Source organism: Microplitis mediator, chromosome 5 (genome assembly GCF_029852145.1).
Source record: "Microplitis mediator isolate UGA2020A chromosome 5, iyMicMedi2.1, whole genome shotgun sequence".
NCBI lineage: Eukaryota > Metazoa > Arthropoda > Insecta > Hymenoptera > Braconidae > Microplitis > Microplitis mediator.
The window spans coordinates 20,558,204-20,579,941 of record NC_079973.1 but is presented as its reverse complement, the minus strand read 5'-3'; the positions used below and the strand labels follow the sequence as shown (position 1 = coordinate 20,579,941).

Here is a 21,738-nt window from a genome sequence, read left to right as displayed (position 1 = left end):
TATAATATTGTTGGCGCGAGCTATTCTCCTCGTATCGTATTATTTAGCGGTGACGCACTTGCGTTACGCGACTAGATTGTCATTGTTATTGGCTTCACTCATAAGTTTCAGTCAATAAAAAAAAAATTACGCGATTTAACTCTTTTATCAAACTAACTCTTGTTTTATAAAAATATATATTTATTTTTATATTTATTAGAATCACTATTTTCTATTATTATCAAAGATAATGTGTATATGTTTAAATAATGATAAGTTGTGTTATCGCGGATTTATGTAAAACAAAATTTAAAAAATTTTGTATTGTTTGATTTGCAAATTAAAAAATTAAATAATTGGTCAAAATTGTCCTGTAATCCTACGATGGCATAATTTATTTATATATTTTTCATTATAAAAAATATATATATTTTGAAGTATGTAATCAAGAAAGTCAATATTAGAAATTGATTTTTATTTCTGTGATTAAATTAAAAAAAAAATTATAGTACTTACTTGAGAAAATTATAAAATTCGAGTTTACTGTCTACTCTGCAAGCTCCAGACATTTTTGTCATCAACTCAACGTACTATCGTTTCGTAAAAATAAAATAATAAAAATAATGACAGTAATTAAAAGTATAAAGAAAAATAAATGTTTTTGTTTTCAATAAAATTTAATTTTAATAAATTACAAAATAATATTTATAATCGTTTTATGTAATGAGGGTCATAAAATATAAATGATGAGGTTAATCGCTAGACCTTTTGATGACCTTGTGAAATTCCACTTGTACATCACCGGTCGCCGTTATCGTAAAAAATGTCTATTTAAATTAATTTTTTTTTAATTTTCTCATTACATTCTTTTATTGAAAATAGTTTGATATAATTTTGTAATTAAATTCTCTATGGAGGGGGGGGGGGTACTCAAGGAAATTCGAGGACTCCAATACGTTAATTCTTTTTTTTAACTTCCCGCTATAAAAATTTGAAATTTTCAAAAAAGGGAAGTTAGTGGTTTTGATCCGATTTTCAAAAATCGAGTTTTCATCAGATCTCGATGTTTTGAGGTTTGACTATGTCCGGATGGATGTCAGTGTGTGTATGTGTGTGTGTGTGCGCGCGGGTGTGTGTGTGTGTGTGGGTGGGTGTCTGTGGGTGTAAACTTATTTTTTTTTAATGATATTCAACGCAAATAGAAAAAATTTTCAGTTGCCGTTAAAAAAAAAATTTATTTTTGCGGGCAAAATGGGTACCCTCTAAAAAAGTGAAAAAAAAAAAAAAATTCTGGATATTAAATAAATTTGATTGTTTCGCAAGTAATTTACATAAAGAAAAATTACGATTTACATAATTATTGGATGCAAAGGAAGAAAAAAAATTTTTTAATAATTTCGATCATTAAAAAAAAGTCACTAACATTTTTCGACTGACACTCGATTTTTGAAAAAAGTTTAACAAAAAAATCCAAAATAATGTTTCAAAAAATAAAATTCTTCGTTTTATAAAACTATTGGCCCTCCCCCGTTCCCCTAAATCAATTTTTATTTAATTTATCAGATTTTCTAATCTATAATTTTCTCACGGATTATCCGATATAAAAAATATATGCTATCATTTGAAAATAATAAAATATTCAAAAAGCGCGTTGATTTCATTTGATAAACACTCTCATTATCACATGAAAATAAATCAACATGATACAACATTTCTCCGAATAAATAACTATGAATTATATATATATAAATATATTTATATATTTATTCGCATATATATGTATATAAAATAAAATTACGTATGGTATATACTTTTATATGTTACAAACAGTTTATATTGTAAATTTTTTCGCAAGTCAACGTGGCGACGACAGCGGTAACCTTCGGCTTGCAACAAAGTGATTCCTCTTCGTTCCTTCGGTTAATTAGGATGCGGCTTGGAAGCTTAACACCGCCGCCTTATACGTACCGCGTGAATACGCGTGACTTCGTTTATGGTGTGCTAAAGCCGCATTCGGAATTGAGTATAGAGAATTTCTATTTGTTGAATTTACCTTTTTTTCTTATTCATTTTTATACTTATTTTTATTATCTTACAGTTTGTTTATTTTATTTTTTTATTTCTGCTCTTGTATATAACGGACTGCTAACGGTTTATCGCGTATCGATTGGATAAATTGAATCACAGATGCACGTGAATTTGAGAATTGTGAATACATACATTCTCATTATTATTTCTATCATTATTATACATATGTTCAAATTCCTCTGCATACACAATATTATATTTATTTTATCCCATTTATCCTCACGCATGTACTTCAAATAAATTACATCAATTAGTAGTCACTATTAATTTATAATTGACAATAATAATAAACTACACTTACATTATCTATCAATTAAAATAATTAGTGAAAAATTTTAAAAATATTTTACATCACATTAATTAGAGTTAGAATTTGATGTTAAATAATTTTTACGTTAATATTAATCTGACAAATTTTAATGAAATTCTAATGAGTTTTGGGTCGAAATATGAAGTAATGAAGCGAAATAAATTGCGTTAGTTGCGTTGATGAGTTTTCGAGATAAACTATTAATTCAAGTTTATCGGAAATTAATCGTAATTATTTTACAGAGTATCTAAATAATTTTTAATTTTGTTTCTGCTAAAAAAAAAAAAGAAATTAAGTAATCCATTATTTCAATATTTTTACTAATGATTATTTTTTTATAATCAAGTAACTTAAATTTTTGTGAATCATTTTTTTAAAGTTAATTATAAAAATAAATAATTGAATGCTCGATAAAATTTTTGTAGAGAGAAAGTCCATGTAGTTTTTTTTTATGACCGGACATAAAAGAGAATAAGTCAAAATGAAGATAAAAATAGGAATATAAGGTGGATATTGGAGTAAGAAGGACACGAAAGTGTGCAACGAATTCGTGAGCTCGGGGACGGAGGGCTACCGCGGATCAATCGTAGCCTTCCGTGTTCCCTTGGCCCCTTGATTCCCTTTTGAACCCTCAACAGCTAGGCTAGGCTGCACTCCTCCTCAGTACTCCTCCATACTACCCTCTAAACTCTATACTCTGTACTCCATACTACATTTTCCCTTTGCCTTTACTTGGATCACTTCCCCGTGCTCAGCACACGGCTGAGCCTTCACTTCGACCCTTTCCCCCCGCGTTGCCCGCTGCCCCTTTGCTGTTCTTCGTTGCACCGGCGTGTACGCGTCGTCACGCAGGCCCAGAGCCGACGTCCAGACTACTCAGACAGGGTCGACTCGTCGTGATAGAAGAAGAGAGAACAGTTTTCTCCTTCCCAACCCTCCGGCACCTCCACCCTCGCCACCACCACCGTCACCACCGCACCAGCCAGCCTGCCTTCCTCGTCGTCTATTTCTTCCCCTCATCTATTCTATATATACCGTACATATTTCTTTTTATACTTTTTACCGTTTTATCTCTGCCTTCGTATTTCGCTGATATCAATCTATAAATCACGAATCATCTACAAGACAATTTACTCCAAAAAATAATCCATTATTTTAAAACACATCAACTTTTTTTTATTTACTATTTTTTCCACTTGAACGAAAGTTAAAATATTTACAAATCCGCCATACAAAGTAATCAACTTTTAATACGTTATATATTTTAATTAGTATATTAATGAAATAATATGTCGCAATTCTGATAACGCGATAATTAAAAATAAAAAAATTAAATTATGAATGTAAACTCGCAGTTAATTTAATTCATAAAGTATTCAATGTAATGTGATTACTCAAGCTAATGAAAGTTGTTATTACTTGTAAAAAAAATTTTAAAAACAATTATTAAGTATAATTACATGAATAAGCGGACAAAAATAAAAATATTAATGACACGTATAGAGTTAATAAATGATATTTTATTAACTTTACGGGTCTTATCGTGAAGATTGATGCTTAGAGAGGAAGAAAAGTAGATTGTAATAAAAAGTATAAAAAGGAGGTAAGAGAAGTCTTGAGTGAAAAAAGGGGTATCCTTATTTTGTCCATGGCGGAACCCCTGTGGTGAGTACAGCGTCGTCAGGCCGGGTTAGTTTATGGGGATCAGGGTTTACGTAGACTCGTTGAGATCTCACGATCTAACCCCACCTAACCTCCGTCCTAGCCTTTCCTAGCTGTAGCCTAGCCTAGAGCCGTGTAGGAGAAGTGCACTCTACTACGTTGCACGGACGTCTGCCTGGTATTGATCCTCAGCTCAGCTACTGGCTACCTTCACCCACTAATAACTCTTGTCAGCTTCCAAAAGACTCGGCTATACGTCCCGTATTTCGAGTGTGCGGCTTTTAGTCGGGTATCAATGATATACCTGCGTATCACCGATATTACTTTTGCCTTTTTCTTTTTATTTTTCAATTACTTCAAAACCTTTTAACGATCTAAACCTCAGTATTGAGTTAAAAAATTTTTTCGCTAATATTGTAATGCAATTTTTCATTAGTATTCATTTTAATGATGTTCCAAATTTCCTTTATTTTTAAATAGCTTTAGTTTTTTTTAATTCGAATTTCAAATTAAGATAAGTGCTGGGGCACTTGATCGCTGTTCGTTAGAGTGAAACTAAATTAGCTAGAAAAAATTGACATTTTAATAGGATTTGGGTCTTTTTTTCTTGTCATTAAAGAAAGATTGTATATATGATAAAAATATCACATAAATATTTAACTTAGATTTAGTACTTAATTAGTAAATGTCTCCAATACTTGATCAGAAAAGTAGATACAATATTTGACTATTAAAAGTCTACATGAATTCAAGTGTATTCTATTTCTATATCATACCCATATTGAAAAATCAGTTTTCATTGAATTCGAGACTCAATGAGTCTCAGACTCATATTACGTAAATTTTAATGGGGAAGCAGACAAAGTTACCAAAAATTCTAGTAAATGTTTCATCTTTTTTGAAATTACGCCGCTGAAAAACGTATCCCCTTTTTGCTCCGTATGCGGAGTTTTTTTTTTCAACTCCAGAACTCCGAGTGACGGAGTAAATTTTGATTGAAATAAAATCCGTAATTACTCCAAATTTACTCTTGATTTTTTACAGTGAACTGATAAAAAAATGCAGAAAATATTTTCTTGGTTCAAGACTTGATTTCAGTTTATTTGTTCGATTAATTATACGTTTCTTATGAACAAGAAATATCTAAAAATAAAAAAGAAAACTACATTTTTTCTGTGTTTCCATTTTCCTCAACAACCCCAATATACTTTGGGAATCTCAAAATAATATGCAATAGTTTAAAACAATTTATATATATTTAAACAGGAAAATAATATTGATAGCAGTAATCCTGCTTCAAAAATTAACAACCGAATGTTAAAATACCCGACCTCTGTCAAATAAACATTTAATTACCTTAAAGCAAGTCTAAGACACCGAGTTAAGAATAAATAATTAAATGTCGTTCATCATTCAAACATTTATTAGTAACAAATTTAGCTTCAGAGTCTTTACTTTACTGCCGATAATTTTCGGTGTAAAAAATTTTTTATTTAAAGAATTAACTGTTTCATGACGGATTAAAACCAGTTTATTATTACTGTCTGACTAATCGGTATTTAATTTTGAATCAATGCTAATTTGATGCATTTTAGCTCAATAATCATTTATCCGAATTTCAATATTCAATTTCATTATTTTTAATCATCCATAAATTTTCTATATATATATATAAGTAAAATTGAGTTCAGTGAAAAAAATTGTTTGATTACGACCTTAATTATTAATTTCTTTTATGAAAATAATTTTTCTTCGATTAATAATTAAAAAAGTTTTATAAATTGCATCTTACTAAAGAACACTTATGTCTTTTTACCGTAAGTTAAACTTTCATGTAATTTAGCTCTGCTTACGTCTCTCTCTTGAGCACCTGTGTAATGTAATCTAGACTAACAGGAGTTAGGCCAGCGTCAACTTCGTTTCCAATAACTGTCACCCTTTAAAACTTACTCGTGCGACGTTTACTCTAATAAATTATGATTTTTACTCATGAATGAATTCTAAAATTCAAATTACATAATTATCATTTTATTACTTAAATTCAAATCCTCTCACAAAATACCGAAAACATTATTTTCTACTTAATGAATTTAAATTTAATATTCTTTTATTTGCATTTATGATTACAAGCCATAAAAGTAATAGTTTTATGTACACACACAGAAAGAATTTTACAGTAAAAGTTATCATCTAGTTACAGTAAAATTTTTAAACTGAATTCGATGGTAGTGAATGTCATTTAAATTATTAAATACACAATCTGAATTGTAGTATCTACCAACTGTATAGTAAATTCGACAATTATCGATGATAATCAGAAATTATAACTTTTATTATCTTAATTAATTACAACTATTATCAGCATCGTAATTCTTAATAACCTGATGATAAAAGTTACCATCAGCCCAAATAATAATTACTATCGAAACTAATAAAAAATTAAAATATCGGCGTTACAGATCAAATGATGCTCCATTATTTTATGTTGTAAAAAAATACTGATTATTGATGATGATAAAGTTTTCTTTGTCACTCAATACTTGGATGCTTGCTACACGGAGAGAATTTTCCGATAAAATTTACCCTGCAATTTAAAGTAAACCTGGGTCGAAAACAAAGTAAATACGAAAAGGATAAAAACGGATTCGTTTTGTTTTATTTTTTAACCTTTTTTATTCAAAAATTACTCGAAATTGGGTGTTTTTACCCCATAATTGAATATCTAGAAAAGGACGAGTAATTATAATTATTCATGCAGGCCCAGTTTTACTCACAATTAACGAGTAAAGTTTATTAGATAATTTTTCCCGTGTATTTTGATGATCATACCCAATCATTTAAAGTTATCAATAACGATGGTAATATTCATATCTCAGCAAATAAATAACAAAAAATGTTCAGGTTATTTAAGATCAGTAATTTATTTGAAGTTGAAACCATATCAAAATCCGCAACGTTTCGTTGACAATCTCAACTTCATCAGGCGTTTATAAATTAATAAAATAACAAACCATAATTTACATGTCACATATACAAGTATAAAAATATGATACAAATTTGTAAATTCTTAAATACATCAAGATTCTAATAAAATTATTAACCATAATTATTCAATTAATACCTATGAAGAATTTTGTGTAAACATCAAAGTCCAAACAAAATTGCGCTGTATTACGGTCTCATAGAATAAATTAATCAGTACATTAAACTCTATCCAAGTGTCCATAGAACTAAGTTATCAATAACAGCTCCAATATTTGGAAAGTTTTATTATATTCGGACTTAAACGATTGTATTGATACTTATCTTAGTTATTTAAAGGTCAAAATAGACGTAACTAAAATAAAGGATTTGAATTTCTGTAAATTTATCCTATTTTTTGGTTCAGAATTTTTACAACCTTGAATGATAACAGTTACCGTCTTCGATTGTAACAATTATAGTCTTTAATAGTTACAATTAGCATCTTTGAGAGTAATTGTCACCACCATCAATTGTTACTGTTATCTTTCTCAATGGTAAAATTAATTATTATTACCACTGACAAATTTTCCTACCATTTCAAATAGTTGAACTTAAAAATTTAATATCGTAGATAGTATAGTAAAATTTTCTCCGTGTACATTGTAAAAAATCACCGGGGTAAGTCCAAGCGGTGTAGGTGTTAAAATTATCGGTGTTAAATTTACCCCCGAAAGCGGTGTGAAAATAACGCCGCCACCGGTGTAAATATTCTGTACCGGTGTAAATATTCTAGACCGGTGTTAAAATAACGCCGCCGTCGGTGTAGATATTCTTTACCAGTGTTAAAATATTTTACTTTGTGAATATTTTTACTTACTCGATCACTATACTTGTTAAAAAATGATAGTTTTTATTAATTTTCATAAAGAACTGACATTTTTTGTGTTTTATAATCATTAAAGTTAATACTCCAAGCAGACGCAATTTACCCCGCTTTTACACCGGTTCCCCGCTTTTACATCGGTTTTACTCCGATTTTACTCCGGTTACCTCGCTTTAACACCGGTATTTTTAACACCGGTGTATTACTCCTCCTACACCGGTGTAATTTCATTTTTACACCGGGCGGAGTTAAAACGAGTCCATTTTTAACACCGCTTTTTTACAGTGTAGCTATATATTTATTCAAATTTTATTTTCATATTCTTTTTCGGTTTTCATCAATTATAATCTTAGCCGTTTCTTTTTGATATTAATATTAAATACAGCGCACTGGATTACTATTTAAAGCCAGGACACAGGATGAAAAAATTTTTCTGTGACAGCGATGCGATGCTTTCTGTTACTTTGTGTTACTACTGCAGCAGTATCATTGCAGTAGAATCATAGAGTCTTGGGTCTTGAATATCCCTTTCCGTTTAAATATATATATATATATATGTATATGTATAAATATAAAGTAAATGCTTGGCTTCTGTATCATGTCGTTGCAAAATGTATGCCTGTTGGTGATAAACGGAACTCAAGGCTCTTCATTTCTCACTCCACGCAATTTTTTTTGCGTCTGTATGCATCTGCGTACTCTGCTGCCGTCCTTAAAATCCTTCTTCATTCTTTCTCAACTTTATATTTATTTTTCAATACATTTTTTTATGGCAAAACAAAATTTAAAGTCTCAGTTTAAATTCATAATAAGGCCGACCGTTCATTTGTATTTAATAAAAAATCAAATCAGTTTGTGAATAAGAGAGAGAAAAAAGAGCTTAAAATAATTAAATTATTATATCAAAGTCGAATATTCATTCACCCCCTTTTTTTTTATTTAAAAATAAAACCGGATATTCAACTGTATTGAATAATAAATGAAATGACGCAAAAAAGTCATTATATTAAATTTCTAGTGTAAGGAAAATTTGTTTTTTATAGAAATAGAAAAAAAAGTTTTATTTGATAAAGTTAGAAATAAAAAACTGTGTTATGTATCGAAATTGTATGATTCATTACTAATGAATAAATAATAAGATGACGATTTAAATATGGGAAATAAACATTAAAAAAAAAAATGGTTGAAAAAAATAGCTGGTTTATAGGATCAAAAGGCAAACAAACAGGTAGCTGTTTTAGCTTAAAGCTTTTAACGAGCGAATAAATCTAAAGTCTAAAGAAGTGAACGCTTAAACTTTTCTCCTTCATCTCTTTAAAAAAAAACTCTATTCTCCCACCAATTTTGCTTGGTAAGATTCATTCATACTTTTCTTACTTTTAAAACTTTTTTTGTACAAAGAATTTGACTAATTTTTTTTTTCTTTTTTTCTTATTAATAAATTTTTACCCTGTAAAAAAAATATAAACATAAATATTCGACTTACCCAGATTACAAATCAAATTTTTATTGATCAGTGATGATTACTTATTTTCAATTAAAAATGTTCCATGACGGGAAGGTCGTTACCAAAAATTCATTACATATTTGGTTTTTAAATTTAATTAGCTATTAATTGTTTGTTTTCCTCGCGTTTTCGGGTTGCAAGTTACAACAATTTGAAAAATATTGAAAATTTTGTGCGCTTCCAACTATTTAATTATTTACATTTTAATTAATAATCTGTAATGAAATTTGCCATGATGAATTTTTTTAATTAACTTCAAAAATCAAATGAAAATTTTATGATGATCCAACTACAATTGCTTCTACAAAATTAATAAAATAACTTGATTAATTATAAATTTTTTTAATTAACAGAAATCTAAATTCACTATTAATTCACAAAATTACAAGCAATTAAATAGACCCTTCAAAAAAGAATTAAACTTTTTAATTTTTTGAAAAATTCACAAAAAAAAAAAAAAGTATTTTTTGACGTAAGAACAATTTCGTATTATAAAATGGAAACAAAAAATTTCCCTTTATAGGATTAGACAAAATTTCTTGCGTAAACAAATTTTATTTTGGCTCAAGAGAATTTTCGTTTTCATTTTGTAATGCAAAAAATTTCTCGGGGCTAGTAAACATTTCCTGTGCCAAGAAATCATTTTTTTCTGTGCACTTTCTTTACAAACAATACTCCGGTAAGTAAAAAAATTTTTACAACTGACTTGCACAAAATTGTCTACAAATTACTTAGAAGAAAATTGGACCCGATTGAAAAAATACTTTTCCGTTTCAAGATGGTGTTTAATCAGGGATAAAAAAAAACTCAAGGTCGAGTAATTTTTAAATAAGAAAGAGAAAAAATTAATACAAAAGGAATCAGATTTTACTCTTTGCGTATTTATTTCGTTCTTGGTCCAGAATTAGTCTAAATTGTACGGTAAATTTTATCAATAATTAGCTCAGTGATGTCAGAACGTGAAATTTTTTTACCCTCCTGCCACTACACTCCATGCTATTTCACCACGGGAAGGGGTAAAAAAATTCCACGTTCTGGCATCACTGAATTAGCTCCGTGTGGGTCATTTTACTCCAAAAAATTCATAAAAATATTTACGATTCCCCGAAATATTAAATAAATATAAATTAGATAAATGAATAAATACAACAAGTCAATTAATATTTTATGATTTCATAATTTTCTACGAATTGAATCCGAATATCCGGTTTCATTTTCAATAATGCTTATTAGTAAATTTAATTGTCAATAAATAAAACTGCAATTACTATAAATAAATTAACAATAGACAAAAAAGATGCGTCAACACGAAAATTAAGTGAATAAGTATAACAAAAAAAAATATCATATTAATATTTGAATACAAAACTGTCATTGTATTGGATAAGAATATAATAATTAACGATAGCTCTGACGATGAAACGTTGAGAAGTTAGTGATGTTTTACTAGGAAGAGTAACTCGAACTGCGTATCAACAAATTAATGTATCAGCATTTATGAAAGTGTAAGAAAGTAAAAAGTGCAACATTTGCATGCATCTCGTGCGTAAAATAGAAATTAAATCTTACAATTCTCAAGTATAAAAAATTTTTTTAGCATAAAAATATTTAATTAGAGATTTCTAGAGGCATCAGTATCATAAAGTTGATTGGTTATTTTTATTTTAAAAATAAAATTTAAACGTAAAAAGTAGTACAGGTACAACATAAACGCACATTTTAAGTTAAACGGATAATTAGTTTTTATAAACCGCCATATACCTATACGTTAACTATAGATCTCAAAAATATATTAAACCATTTGACCTGAAGGCAAAATCGGGTTGTTAACTTTTTACTTTTAAAATAATTACGATAGTCTAGTATACCAGTCTAAGCATGCAAACTTAAGTTCTCTTTAATATAATAACTTCCTCTCGACTTAAAATATAAACCGTTTATTGGAGATTGTTTTATTAAATAAATAGCTTAGTAAAAAACACAACTAAAAAGTAACCCAACAATTATTAACTTATATCTTTTATAAAATAAATTACTAGTTACTGTGTGGAGTAAATTAATGATAGGAAAGTTTTTTTTATGCGAAAAATTATCGGGATTTAATGTAATGGAGTGATCAATACACTGTAAAAAAAACTGGGGTAAGTCCAGGTGGTGTACACTCTTAAAATGAATCAGTGAAAAGACCTGAAAATCAATGAATATTTACTGCGAATCAGTCCCAAGTATATTACTGATTCAATTAGTGATATACTAGGGACTATTTGTGAAGTGAATATTCACTGATTGGAGTACTTTTCACTGATTCATTTTAAGAGGATAGGTGTTAAAATTTTCGGTGTTAAATTTCAATACCGAAAGCGGTGTTAAAATAACACCGCCACTGGTGTAAATAATCTTTACCGGTGTTAAAATATTTTTCGGTGTTGAAAATATTTTACTTGGTGAATATTTTTACTTAATTGATCACTACACGGAGACAAATCTTGGCTTGAAACCTAGAAATTTTTATTAAGCTGTCGACCAAACTTGAAACAGGAAGTGAAGCATATAAAAAATTATTATGCTCTTATAAAAAATTGGGTATCAGGCGTTTTGAGCACCTGACAAAATATCTCCGACAAAATATCTCCGGACAAAATGTCTCCATGAAAAGAAAGCAAAAATAGTGAAAAAAGCCAAAAAAACTGACACAAAACTGGGGATATTTTGTCCAGAGATATTTTGTCGGGGATATTTTGTCAGGTGCTCAAAACGCATGGAACCAAAAAATTGTTATACAGCATCACAATTATTATAATGTATGGAAGTAATGGTTGTTAAAGTTTATCGATAAGTCTCTCGCGCGTGTAAGTATTGTGATACAGCATAATGATTTTTTGTATGAGTATAATAATTTTTTGGATGCTTCACTTCCTTTTCCAAATTCGGTCGACAGCATAATAAAAATTGCTAAGTAATAAAAGAGTATTTTTTATTAATTAATTAAATTATTGGTGATTGAAATGGTGGGCGTAAAATTGTGTAATTTTTAAATCAATTACCTATAACATAATTAATTATTTAAATAAGTAGATAGTGGATTCGAATTTCCTCCAGATCATATTCATAAAATTTTTATATTTTTTCTCTCCAATTTCTTTACGTGGAATTTTTTTTTACACCGATTTCACACCGGTATTTTAACACCGCCTACACTGGTGTTATTTCACTTTAACACTGCGTGGTGTTAAATTGAGTCCATTTTTATCGCGCTCTTTTTACACAGAAAAAAGAATTTCTCGGTGTAAGAAATGTTTCTGGTCTAAAAAAAATTTTTGTTTTCAATTTAAATACAAAAAATTTCTTGCACCAAGAAATTATATATTTTTTGTGTACAGTGTAAGAATTGACGTGATAATTAATTGAAAGTTGTTAAAAGACAAGAGGTATTATTGATTACTGGTGTAGTCGTATAAATTATATGTGAATTGTGTTTATGAGTTATTACAAATATATGTATGGTCATTAAATTTGTACGAGTTGAGGGATTAATAATAATAATAATGATAGTAATAATATATATGTAGACAGAGGATTGAGCAGCTAGAGAAGTAGTTAAAGCAATAATCAATGTTACATTTTATTCCCACTTATTAGAGTGTCATAAAAGAGAGGATGCTTTCTTTTCTTGTGTATATAAATATAAATATAAATATATTTTACACCACTGTAGTATTATATGAGTGCACGGGTTACTTGACGTTCGACTATTAAACGAAACGGTTGTATAGTAAGTTCTTGAGTGCACGCACAGAAAAACTTATTACTGCCTAAGCGAAATAGTCCTGTAATTACGAATGAAATCTCAGAAACGTCAAAGGATTCTCGGCTGCTGATATTTCTTGGTCTTGAGTCTCAGTGTTACATTTTGCGCTCGGAAATTACTTAGACTTAACTTTTTTTTCTCAGCTCTGTTTTACTTGCGCTGTAAAAAAAAAAAAAAAATATTGAGATGAGGATAAAAAATTATTGGTGCGAAGAGAAATTGTAGTTTAAAGAAACAATAACGATATTTATTACGGCTTCTATGTAACAATATAATGGTTTCATTATAACAAAAGGCTTGTTTTGCTGAGTAACGTTAAAGCTGATAGTTTTTATTTTTTTACTTTCGTAAAATAACTTTTGCTTTAGTATTAATTGTATTTTAAAGATACTTGTAATTTAATATTATACTTATCATAAATGTCAGTCGGAACTAAATAAAAGTTAATTGTTTTCATTTATTGTCGACAAGTAATAATATATATATATATACATATATGTATATATAAATAATTAATTAAAGTGTCATCGTTTGAGTGATTAAATATGGTTTGAATTAATTTAACCATTTATTTATTAGCAATTTTAATAATTTATTAGTTTTAATTATAGTTCATTATTTATGTGTGACCTTATATATATTAAGAATAATAAAAATATAATAAATTATTAAAAAGTCCTGTGGAAGTGATGATGAAGAAGAAAACATTTATCTAAGCTGGTGCATGAAATCTTTAGTTCGCGGTGTATATTATATCTCTAGTTGAATGACAAGACACGATATAGTGTATAAAGAAAATTTATATATAGAGATATATAGATATACATTTATATATTTCATATATGTACCATACCAGTACTACTGTGAAGTATTACTCAAGTAACAAACCGTTCGTTATGACCAAGCTCTCTTAGCTCGGCTATATTTCTATATAATATATATAACGTGTTTAACTATTATATTGCTGGCGGCTTCAAAGCATAGTATTTGTAGATTCGTGCGTGTGCCCACGTTGCGTGGCCACGAATAGATAATAGACTAGCTGGACGCTACTAGAGGTCACGTTTGCCATAACCGCGATACTAGATATCACGAATTTATTTAAACAAATGCTAAATAATCATTGCAACATGCACAGAAAAAAAGAACTTCTTGCTGCAAGAAAATTTTTTCATTATGAAACGGAAGCTAAAATTTTTTTTGGACTACAAAAAGTTCCCGCGAAGAAAAAATTTTTTCTCGCCCCAAGAAAACTTTTCATTAAGAAATGACACCTAAAATTTTATGAGGACTAGAAAAAGTTTTTTTGCTTACGAAATTTTTTCTTGCTAGAAGACTAAGAAGATAAACTAGAAGACAATGAAAATTAAAAAAATCTTCGATTTCGATCTATAGTAAAAAAAATATCGTAGGGCGAATAAAAATTTTTTGCACCAAGAAATCATTTTTTTTGGGGATGTCTATTTACAATAACGAGTTAAAAACTAAAAAGAAAAAAAAAATCACAAACTAAGTTACTTCAAAAAAAACTTTAATGAGATAGCGTATTTTTTTTTGTTATGAAAATTTATATTAGAGATTGACGTAGATAAGGTTTTGGCAGAGTAAACTTTATAAGGAAAAGTAAGTAAGTTAACGTTGATGCTCGCGTGTTTAATTTGATGAAGGGAATCGAGTGGTAGGATCCACTAATGTATAATACACGACTAGTAGATCATGGATCTTGTACTAGTAGGTCCTGCGTGCGTGGCCGAAGGACGCTACCGTTAGTATTAAAGCAGCTACAGTGTATATGAGTACATAGTACATAGTATATATAAATATATGAGTATAAGGACGAGGATGAGAATATATAAGTGAAGAAATGTATGATGCCATAGTCGTCGTAGAGTTTCTTTCGTATGTATACACACATAGCGAAAAAGTATCTGGTACTCTTCTCGCGCCCGAGCTAACGAGCGAGATCTTCGTGGGAACTTGCGTACTTTGTGAAGACCAAGACACGCGACGACGGAAGCTGAAGCTAAAGATGCTTCCTACTCACATTAATTTTTTTTATTTTATTGAAAATATCATCTTTATAGTTTTCATATTTGTCGACTTAACTCATTTCTTATGTACACTCATGAAAAAGTTGACTGGATTAAAGAGAGAAAATCTTGAACCAAGAATACCATTTTTAAGAAAATTATTTTCTTGAGTCAAGAGAAAATCATTTTCGTTAGAGGTATTCTTCGTTTAAGATTTTTTCTCTTTAATCGTTACACGGAAAGAAAATTATGAAAACAGTTCCCATAATTCTGTAAAATTTTTTCCTATACCGACATAGGAATTATCACTATAAATTATGGGAGCAGTTCCTATAATGTTATGGAAATCATTCCTATAATATATAGGAATGAACCCTGTATTTCATAGGAATCATTCCCATAAATTATAGGGACCATTCTCGTAATATTATAAGAATGGTTCCTATAATATTATGGGAATGGTTTCCATACTATCATGAAAAAATTAATTTAAAGAAAAGTGTGGTAATCACTTCTACAATACACAGAAATATAATTAAATATAAAAACAAAAATTCAAACATTGAAAAAAAATTCGTATTTAGCAAAAACGTTACAATTTTTAACAAATTTAGCATCGAAGAAGCTTCATTTAAATCTCTCTATACACAGTTAGAAATTTTGTGTATTTGTGTTAAAAAATTATTTGGTTGAATTCTTTGTGTTGATTTTCAACACAGAAATCTGTTAATTCAACACAAACCGTTTCTGTTATTTTACTTTAACAGATTTTTTATGTTAAATGATTAGAAAATCTATAATGTAATACATTTCTTTTGTTATTCGAAAATTAACACAAAATTTGTGGTTTGACTAAACGTTCCCGCGCGATTCTTCATTACTATAACCAAGCAAAGCATTGTAACAGCATTGTCTGCAGGGAAATTTGGATTATAATTTATTTACAATAAAATATATACATTTTACAATTAAATTTAGATAACTTTAATACCTTTTTGACCTGGTCCAATTGTTCGCTAAATTGACATAAGTTCTACTAAGGGTAGATCAGTATACTTGAGTTGGTTAGGTCATGTGCTTATGTTTCTTAGTTGATTTTAACACAAAAAATGTGTTAAATTTACACAAATGTTTTGTTAAATGTACACAAATTTTCTGTCTAAAGAACAGATTTTATGTGTTCAATTTTATTTAACATAAAATTTGTGTTAAAGATTAACACAAACGCAATGTGTTGAATTAACACCAAAATTTGTGAAGACCGTTTGCAACAGACGATTTGTGTTGAATTTAACACAAAATTTCTAACTGTGTATCATGAAGGAAATTTCTACACTATTTTGCAAAAAAAAATTTTAATGATATTATGCTGGGAATGGTTCCCATAACATTATGGGAATAATTCCCATAGTATTATAGGCATAGTTCCTATACACTGTAAAAAGAGTGGAGTTCAGAATGAACTCATTTTAACTCCACCCGGTGTTAAAATAAGATTACACCGATGTAGGAGGAGTAATTCACCGGTGTTAAAAATACCGGTATTAAATCGGGGTAACCGGTGTAAAAGCGGAGTAAAATCGGTGTAAAAGCGGGGTAACCGGTGTAAAAACGGAGTAATATCGGTGTAAAAGCGGAGTAACCGGTGTATAAGCGGAGTAATACCGGTGTAAAAGCAAGGTAAACTGCGTCCGCTTGGAGTATTAACTTTAAAGATTATAAAACACAAAAAATGTCAGTTCTTTATGAAAATTACTAAAGAAAATCATTTATTAACAAGTATAGTAATCGAGTAAGTAAAACTGTTCACAAAGTAAAATATTTTAACACCGGCAGCGGCGTTATTTTAACACCGGTCTAGAATATTTACACCGGTGGCGGCGTTATTTTCACACCGCTTTCGGTGTTGAAATTTGACACCACCGATTTTAACACCTACACCGCTTGGACTTACCCCGGTGATTTTTTCAGTGTACCATTACGGGAATAATTCCCACAATAGTATGGGAATGGTTCCCATATTGGTATAGAAACTATTCCAACTGCATTATGGGAACCATCCCTATAATAGTATGGATACTACTCCTATACCATTATGGGAACTATTCCCATAATGCATAGCAAAAGTTTCCATAATTTTCTTCCCGTGTACCTTTTTTATCAGTGTATTTTTAAATTTGTGACTTTTTTTTCGAAATTTAGTCAGTAAAGTTGAAAATAACAGTTTTTTATTATTTTATTGTCATTTTCCATAAATATTTTTTTTTACAGTGTAACTACGGTAGTGCGACGACCCCGACGAACTCGTCGTTGTCATCGTCAAGTAAAGAGTGTCGGTGTACTACTCTGCTATACAGTCGAGAAAAGAGACGAGGAGAGAAGAGAGTGGCTAGAGAGTAGAGTAGAATAGAGAAGAGAGTTGACGCGGATCTGTTATACTGGTCTTTTTTTTTTCGTCGATCAGACGAGCTTTGATTCACGGCTCGTCGAGGCCGCGTTGTGTACACACGAGACTCGTTACGGATAAGCGAATATAATATCGATCGAGTCTACTGTGATTTGCCATGTGGAGGAGCCTCAGCTTTAACTATACACCTAGCTCTCATAGCCAAAGGAGAAAAGAGTATAAAATAAATAATAATAATGATAATAATAATAAAATATAATAATAAAAAATAACAAGGAGAAGAAGAACAAGTAAAGAGAAACAGGAGGACAAGGCCACCGAAGGGGTTCTGCAGTCCAAGTCTTGGTAAGTCTCTGCGTGTCTCTAATATCACACACTGCATGCTGCTTTTTTTTTATTAGACACTAAAAAGTTTTAAAAAATTTTTAAATCGATACATGGTTTAATGGAAAAAATAGGTAAATTAAATTCAGTATATAAAAAGTAGTCTACTCTCCGCTTGAAAGTTTAATTTATGTGCATTAATATTAGCAGAAGACTCACGTACATGCTTGTATATTAGATATGTGTGTATAGATATATATGAAAGAGTTTATGCCAGAAAATAGTAAAGTAACGATCGATTATTTTTTTCTTTACTCTTTATCGACAAATGTCGTGCGTCAGGCCAATTTCTAGGAAATTATCAGGTGTAGTACCTGGTTGGTCGGTTGGGTTAGGATGCACGCACACATAACGAGACTTTCTTGCGGCAATCTACTTGGCTGAGGCTAAACCAAAGTTTTGCCATTAATGGTTAAGTATACGCCGTCTATTTGATTATTACTTGAGTATTTTCTTATTCTTATTCAGTGGGTTAATTTCATTATTCTAAGTAGTATTCTAATTATCAAAAATGTCAGAATAATTTTTTTGTAAATTCGCGGCGCAGTTTAAAGGTCAAGTATACTGTACAAAATTTTGGGTGTGAAAATGATCCCCGAGGACTTTGCACGGTCTGCTTGGTGTAAATTGACGGTGTGAAATATCAAGCGGTGTAAGTGTTTGTTTTCACACAGTTCGGTGTTATTACCTCAGATATTGTCCAATAATAACTTGTCGTTAAAAATGATCTAATAATAGGGGAAGAAGAGGCAAAATGGAATAGGTTGCACTATGGGGTACCTCTGAAATTTGATAAAAAAAGATTGTTTTTCAAAATGTTTGTTAAACACTCTAAAATTAATTGTGTAAATATAATTTTAATGAGCATTATTTTGAATTTTTTTTGTTAAACTTTTTCAAAAATCAAAAGATTCAGTCGAAGAAGTTAATGGCTTGTTTTTTATAAAAACTATTATAATTTTTTTTTTCTTTTGCATCCAATAATTATTTGAAGTGTAATTTTTCTTTACGTAAATTACTTATAAGAAAATTTAATTTGATCAGATTTATTTCATTTCCAGAAGTTTTTTTTTCACCTTTTTTAGGGGGTACCATTTGCCAACAAAAAATTAAAGCCGTTGTAAATATTCTAGAGCGGTGTTAAAAATGGACTCATTTTAACTCCGCCCGGTGTAAAAATGAAATTTCACCGGTGTAGGAGAAGTAATTCACCGGTGTTAAAGATACCGGTGTTAAAGCAGGGTAACCGGTGTAAAAGTGGAGTAAACTGCGCCCGCTTGAAGTATTAATTTTAAAGATTATAAAACACAAAAAATGTCAGTTCTTTATGAAAATTAATAAAAAAATATCATTTATTAACAAGTACACTGTAAAAAATTCGCGGAGTGAATGCGGATTCAATCCAGAGTGAATGAATTTTTAATTATTCACTCCCCTCGGAGTAAAATTCACTCCGCGGGGGAGTTTTCGCGGAGTAGATAATTTTTTATTAATTTAATCCCTCCGGAGTGAAATTCACTCCGGAGCGGAGTTTTGAAAATATTATTAATAAAATATAACTCCACTCAATAAAATCGAAGTAAAAATTCGCGTATTACATTATTGATCAGCTGATATGCACACACATACACACATACATATTTAGGCACACACGCGCACTCGCACACACACGCACAAATTTGCACACACGCACAAATTTTCACACATGCACACATTTGCACACTCGCACACAAACACCTGCATACACCCAAACACACATGCAGGCAAACACACACTCGCGCGCACACACACACACACACACACACACACACACACACACACACACACACACACACACACACACACACACACACACACACACACACACACACACACACATTGTTTAGCAGTTTAATATAAATTAATATAATTTTATTTAAGTATTAAAACTCCGGTCCGGAGTGAATTGGAAGTGAAATAAAATCCGCGTCACTCCACAATCACTCCGCTAAAAAAAATTCCCAATTCACTCCGCATGTGGAGTGATTTTTTTAAAAACTCCGGAACTCCGAGTGGCGGAGTGAATCCGAAGTGAATTCGGATTTTATTTCACTCCCAATTCACTCCGGATTCACTCCGGATTTTTTACAGTGTATAGTAATCGAGTCAGTAAAAATATTCACAAAGTCAAATATTTTAACACCGGTCTAGAATATTTACAACGGCGGCGGCGTTATTTTCACACCGCTTTTGGGGGTAAATTTAACACCGCTAATTTTAACACCTACACCGCTTCGACTTACCCCGGTGATTTTTTACAGCATTCTAATTCACGCGGTCCAAAATTTACACCGTGCGTCGTGTAACTTTCACACCGGAAGTCTTGAAAATTTTAACACCATATTATTCACACTGCACGGCGGACTCAAAATTTTTACCGTGTACGAGGTAAAAATGTAATAATTACGTAACATTAAATGACGATAATATATAAAAAAAAAAATAGGTAGCCAAGTTATTATTGCAGATTAAAAATTCACAATAGCGTGACTTTCAACGTGAAATCATTTCTCATGTCTTGAGGTTAGTCAGCATGCCTGATGATCGCGCCCCTACTTATACACGCACTCAACCCTTACATGACTTTACGCGTTTGCCGCGCCATTCCCATCAGCAGCTTATAAGAGGTTATATTAATCGTCCTACAACTTGATTATTTGCAAATAGCTTCGCTTTATCACAGTTTACATAAACAGTATAAATTTAAATATAAAATTTGATTTAAAGATTAAAAATATTTATTCATTTTCATTTTCAAATTGAAATGTTTAATTCATTGTCGATGACTCATTATTTATTGAGTGTCAGTAGAGGAAAAGCAAGGACTGAGTTACGAAAATAAAAAAAATCCATGTAAATAATATAACAATTTTTCATGACGAGACTTGTCTCTGGGGTTTGTGGAGCGTTTAAAAAATGAGTACACGCGCGACACGTAACGCCTTTTGCTTTGTCGTACTTAGAATTATGCAGCGATTCCTGGTATTTTGCGTGTTACATTAAACGCATATAAATATATTCATTTTTATATAAATATAAGTTTATATTTATAAAAACATGTAGCGGTTATAAAGTTAAGTAGTTACTACAGCAATACTTACACACTGAAAATTAAATGATGATTGTCATCAAAATTCGAAATATTTAATCGATTGAGATCAATAAGACAATTATTTATTTATTAATTTTATCGACCCTGAGAATTATGTCCCCTAAGGGCCGCTAATATAAAAGTATATAAATAGTGCAGATGTAATTCATATTAGGGTAGAAGTACCGTTTTTGGCCACTTTAGGCCAGTTTTGGACACTTGATAAATTTATCTAAAATAATTGGTCAAGGCCACAATAAAATAATTAATTTTTTAACTATATTTAAAGATACTTTTATCACACTATTAAAATGGGAATTTTATTTTATACTTTTTCCTTAATCAAAATGAAGTATTAAATGTCCAAAAATGGAGCAGTGGCTACAAATGGTACTTCTACCCTATATTAACTCTATACAAATTAAATTTTTCAAAGATTGTTGTTAATCGTAATGACGATAATAAATCTACATTTATACATTATAAATTTCATAGAATAACGAGTAACAGGTTGATCTAAATTTTTGGTTTGTATTTAGTGCAACAACATCTGAAGGTAGTTGATTCCAAGTTCTTATAGCTGTTA

General features: G+C 30.1%; 1 protein-coding gene across 2 annotated transcripts in view; it reads left to right on the top strand.

Annotated features, from left to right (window-relative positions):
• Positions 1 to 21,738, top strand: part of LOC130668432 (ras association domain-containing protein 4) — a 208,646-nt gene that overhangs the window by 70,020 nt on the left and 116,888 nt on the right. For both annotated transcript variants that reach the window (XR_008990014.1, XR_008990013.1), the window contains exon 7: positions 17,503 to 17,983. The gene's annotated coding sequence lies outside the window, so the exon portion shown is untranslated. The remainder of the gene's footprint in view (positions 1 to 17,502; positions 17,984 to 21,738) is intronic.